At 39.8% G+C, this 5777-nt stretch overlaps 1 long non-coding RNA gene across 12 annotated transcripts; it reads left to right on the forward strand.

Annotated features, from left to right (window-relative positions):
* Positions 1–966: 966 nt before the first annotated feature.
* LOC103654649 (uncharacterized) lies at positions 967–5507 on the forward strand. Of its 12 annotated transcripts, none has more exons than XR_002269307.2 (5): positions 972–1495; positions 1597–3624; positions 3798–3833; positions 4880–5000; positions 5332–5507. It is a non-coding gene; the product is annotated as an uncharacterized lncRNA (long non-coding RNA). The 12 variants fall into 12 exon arrangements; XR_004857966.1 differs by lacking the exon at positions 4880–5000 and having other exon boundaries at positions 1597–3399; positions 3496–3624; XR_002269310.1 differs by lacking the exons at positions 4880–5000; positions 5332–5507 and having other exon boundaries at positions 977–1495; positions 1597–2998; positions 3323–3399; positions 3496–3624; positions 3798–3996.
* The last annotated feature ends 270 nt before the right edge of the window (positions 5508–5777 follow it).

The following is a 5777-nucleotide window of genomic DNA, read 5'->3' on the forward strand; positions in this document are numbered from 1 at the left end:
ATTTTACAGTACAAAACAATGTTTTTAGTGACCATATGGGTAAACTGCTGGACACGGTCTTAAGATATCGATATCCATCAAATATTATCCGACAAAACTTGATAATATTCGTATCCGATCCGAATTCTAAATGAAAATATGAAAACATATATGGAATGAGGAATATCCATCCATATCCGATATGATTACACCCTTAGTCCCAACTTCTCATCTATTTTCTCGTCTCCGCCTCTCTCATCCGGATTCTTTTACATCGTCATATAGGGCATTCTATGGGGCGAGTCGCCATATAGGAAATCGAGCAAGGCAATCTGCTGGCCTTGTCTCGCTAGCCGTCGCCATCACACACCCACCCCACCCGCAGTGGTGCCTTTACCTTCCCCATCGATAGGCACCTTGAATCACTGTCACGACTCACGACTCTTCGCCGCCATGCGCCTCTGGAGGCAGCGGGGCAAGAACAACCAAGGGAGAGAGGAGGAGGCATCGATGTGGGCAATGCGTGGCTAAACAGTCGAGGAAGAGGAGACACTCTGGATCCCAAATTTAGTTTAGTTTTTGTATTGGTTGTTTGTAAAGAAAATTTGTGAGTTATTGAGGTCGATGATAATATATGTATTGTTCTTTTTATGTAATTGTTTTGCCTTAAAATTCTATCGAATATTTATGTATCATCGCAAGACACGAGCATTGTACTGGTATTATTTACTATATAAAGCAGCAGTTTCAACTGTCATCCTGCGTCACCTTTCCGTATAATAAAAAATAAATAATATTGTGCATAAATTAGGGTTTAAATTTTGATTGTTGGCTACACATTCATACTTATCTAACCAATAAAATACATATATTTTATGTTTTATTAAAATAAAATCTACTCATATAATATATAGAAACCGTAACAATTCACACGTAACTAACGTCTCTGCTGCCTATTAAACCAACAGTGCCGCACCTCCGTGTCTCGCCTGCCCCTCCGCGCGCATGCCAACAGACCCCTCATCCGCCGTGCGCCTGACGCCCACCCCGACACTACCCACCTCCATCGTGCTCCGCTCCCCGTCCTTCGTCCCCTCGCCTGTCGCCTCAGCCTCCACGCGACGCGACCACGGCTCGCCTTCAAAATTCAAATCCTCGCCGCTAGACGCGCCCACTGCCATCCAGCCTCTGGGGTCTGGCTCACTGCCCGGCCGTCAGGCCACCTGGCACTGGCCACGCCCAGTCGGTGCGGAAGAGGAGGCCGCGGACCTGGCCGAGCTCCCTTGTGAGGTGGTCCCGGGGCGCGCGGGCCTCACGGTGGCCCATGGACGCCGGGCGGAAGTCACGCCGAGCGGAAGTCACGCTGAGCCATCCATGCCTACCCTGGCTTCTTCCCTGCCTACGCGGAAGTTGGAGCTGAGTCTTGAGTGCCCATGAAGCTCATATCGACATGTTGGCCTTGTTGGGTAGCAGGTTGGAGCAGGTTACTCCGTTACTGCCGATGTGCATTCACAGTGTAACGTTCTTAACTTCCCCTTCTATGTTTAAGATTCGCCATTCTTCTGGAATAGAGTCGCTTATCCCATATGATGGCATTCTTCCCTGTTCCTTGTACAGATGAAAATGAGATCCAGGAATTGATGGATGTGATTTCTGTTGAATAAGAGGAGAAAAATGACATTCACAGGAAGCTTCAGAATGTGGAAAATGAGTGTAAATGCAAGCTGGATTGATGAGTTGAAAAGGAAGACGAGTTTCTTCAAACAGAAAACGTCATGAACCAATTCTAATAGGAAAACAGAAACAAGATTTGTATCCTCAACATGCTTATTAAGTAGCGTTCCATGGGCTTGTCTTTCAGTTCTGAAAAGGGAGCAGAAGATATGAACCATGACCCCCTTATCTAATCTTCAGAAACTGCAACTGTTTCCCTTACGGCGTAGCTTTATCTCATACTGCCGGATTTAGAAAAATCCACTGCTCCAAATTCCAAAAATGACATATCACTGCCAGTTGCATTAGAACCAACTGTGCTCTAAATATGTAATATAGTCATTTCAGTTTGTTTCTGATCGCAATCTTCCTGCATACTTGAGACAAAAGAAGCTTGTTTCTGAACCTTTTTGAGTCATGCAATGTTGTCAGGATAACCTGTCCAAAAATCATTCCTGGTCATGAACTTCCACTAATTAGTAGTAAGTAGTTTATTCTATAATTATATTGGAGCCTAAAATGCATTAGCTTGTCCAAAAACCATCACTTTATCTACTCTTGATCAGTTTTGATAATTTGTTCTTTGGATCTAGAACACAGTAGAGGTATGCCTGAAAATGCATTAGCTTGTAGTCAACTGTGCTAACGAAAGCATAGCAGATCATAGATAGTGTTTAAAATTTAAATAATGTACTTCGCTTATTTTTGCTGCTTTTATAGCCTTGAAGACTTTGAATAAAAAAACATAGTTCAGGTACATAATAAAAAAGAGCTTCCTGCATACTTGACACAAAAAGATTCCATCCCGCCCACCCTTTAATTCGGTCTTCAGAGAGTTTGAATAAAAAAATGGAAAACAAGAGCTTCAGGTAACTCCTTTGTACAAAGGAGCTTCTCTTCAATAGCATCAAGTTAATTGTTAGTTAAGAAAACATATCAAGTATCTTTTGTGGAGGGCAGTTATGGACTGAGACATCTCATCTCACTTGTAGAGTTAAGTAAACTAAAATAGCATCAAGTTAATTGTTAGTTTACACAATATTTTGAAATGCGCCCAGCAACATGCATTTTAGTACGTGTTTATGCCATGTGATGCATGTTCAACTGCATTATCTTCATTTTCATCCCTTCTACAAAGTTTCCAACATCTGAACCATCTGTTACTTCTCAGCAGGTTGCAGATGTAGGCCATTCCTGAAGAATGATGGTCAGTTGCTGCTACGTCTAATCATTGGGTTCCGTATTACTACATACACGGAGAAAACAGATTTTCCACATATATTCTTTGTTTTGTTCTACAAACAAAGTTAAGTGCTTCGACAACATATTCCTACCTTCTAGCTCTCTCTGAAGCAAATTTATTTCCTTTCTTTTGGGGGGAGAAGATCTCTTCAAACATGTGAGGATGTTTCTGCTGGGCAAGAAAATGCTTTAGATGTTTCTATTGGGTAGAGAGAAAAATGGTGCTGGATCGATTTAAATACAGTACATGTTCTATGCTGCCATAGCTAAAACAGCGTTCGTTGTTTAGAATCCTAGGTATCTTAAACTGTCTTGTCATTGCTATTAGTATTTTCCAATGCCCATATTGATGTATTTATCCTAATTTTCGTCTCATGATGATCTCCAGGGCCGGTCCTGGAGGGGGGCAAGTGGAGCGGCCGCACCGGGCCCCCGATTTTAGAAGGGCCCCCAAGTAGTGTACATGTATATAGGTTTTATATGTTGGGTCCGGCCTGTTAAAGTTACAATAGACCTATTTTTTAATTGTCTAACTAACTAAAATTGCATCTGTAACTCCAGACATTCAAGAGTATATTTGGGTTTTTATTGAGCTCGACAACATTGAAGACGTTAAATGATACTGAACTAGAAGCATGTTGCAGTGAATTCGCAAAAACATTCTCTTCACAAGCCAGTTCTGACATTGAGGTAAATGATCTACTATTTGAGTTGAAGGTTATGAAGTTAAGTTTGCCTAAAAGACCAATGTCTTCTATGGAGATTTTTAACTATGTTCAGCAAATGGATTCGTATCCAATTATTTCAATCACTTATCGGATATTATATATTGTGCATGTGACTGTGGCATCGGCTGAGAGAAGCTTTTCAAAGTTAAAATTGTAGAAGAACTATTCAAGGTAAACGATGTCTCAAGATCGACTCAACGGATAGGCTACTTTATGTATTGAGAAAAATTATTAAACAAGGTTGATAGCAACACTATTATCAATGAATTCGCATCAAGAAATGTTATAAATTTTTTTGAGGTAATATATACAAAGATTTGAAGTTGTTTTGATATATTAGATACTTTTATCATTCAAAATTTTGTTATGTACTTAGACAAAAAAATTGAATATATATAGCCTTAAAGGCCCAAAATTTTTTGTTTCGCCCCGGGTCCATGAAACCTCAGGACCGGCCCTGATGATCTCATCCTATATACTTGGGTATCCTATCAATATGGCCCTACCAAGTATACGTCATGAACATTCTTCGACATGATCACTGTGTCAACATTCTCCTATTCTATAAACTTGGTATAAGTTTGTATTTTATTGTGATAGTATTAGCATTTAAATGATGCAATTGACATGACATTATTAAAATCATATATATAAGTCTGTATGACATTGATGATTGCAATGTATTAGTAAAATAGACAAATTAAAATAACAAAATTTATGTATGGCTAGAATTACAAATGGATTACGAAATCTTTTCTCATAACAGTACAACACACATTTGTACATAAGTTATTATGATATTATATGTTTCCGTTGCAATGCACGGGCACTCACCTAATACTATATAAAGCACCAGTTTTCACGGTTCCCACCATCGTCATGCTCCGCCACATTTAAATGGTAAAAAGCTAAAATTATGCATAATTGAGAATTCAAATTGTGGTTGTTGGCATCTAACCCACATTGACACACATCTAACTAATAGATTATACATGTCTTTGTGTTTTATACTCTATACTCAAGTATAAATGGAAACTATAGCAATGTACGGGCAGTTTCCATCGTTGTCCCTCCTAAAAAAAGTCCTTATACTTTTTTGTTCGAATCTAACCTATGGTCCAAACATCTTTTCTCTTATATTACTCCTATAAAGCACCAATTTCCATGATTCCACCGTCATCGTGCGTTGTCAAGTGACGTGGGTTGTTACCTTCTAGATGGATCACGAGAGAACACCCAAGCCTAATATGACATGAAGTCACACACAGCGCAACTCTCCGAGTACCACCTCGATCGTTGGATGAGGACGAGCAACGAAGCAAGCTATAAAAGGGGCAGGTCCCAATTTCAACTCATATCTTTCTTGACCTTTTGGCTAAAATAAAGTACATTATCTATAATTTAATATCAAGAATATGTGCCATATCTCCACTTTAATTTTAAATTTATTTTTCTGGAGAGAGTCCACTTTAATTTTAATTTTTTTGGGAGGGTCCATACCATCAAAATATGATTGGTGTGTTATAGCAATGCATGGGCATTATAATAGTTCAAGGTTAACATGTTAGTTTCAAAATTAATAATTTTATTTTGAGTTTTGTATTTTGTCTTTTTTCTTAAAAATCATATTTATATCTCAGAGAAATTAATTCTATCTTTGGCCTCCCAGGTTCAACATCATTGGCGCATGGAGCCGAACGCCATAACAGACCCCTAGAGGAACTAATCCCATCTTTGTATCCTAGGTCAGCACCATGGCACACGACATCGAAATTGCACATCTCGGCGCCATAACCTATCCTCAGATGAAATAATTCCATATTTGGACCCTCATGGTCAGTGTTATTGCATATGGTGCCCAAATTACATGTCTTGACATCATAGGTTACGACACCAAGGTATCACACTACTGTTAGCGTGGAGGCGACGATGGACAAGATCTATGGCATTGAGGTCCTACCCTAACTGCTCGTCATCATCTTCTCTTTCGTTTCTCTCACTCCCTTCTACCCTAACCTTGACCACATGTAGCTCCCCTCCACTAGTCATTGTGCTACACCCCTGCCTAAAACCTAAACCCAAAACCCTACCAGAGCTTGCTAGCCACACCATTGG

The sequence above is a fragment of the Zea mays genome, chromosome 4 (assembly GCF_902167145.1).
Source record: "Zea mays cultivar B73 chromosome 4, Zm-B73-REFERENCE-NAM-5.0, whole genome shotgun sequence".
Classification (NCBI taxonomy): Eukaryota; Viridiplantae; Streptophyta; class Magnoliopsida; order Poales; family Poaceae; genus Zea; species Zea mays.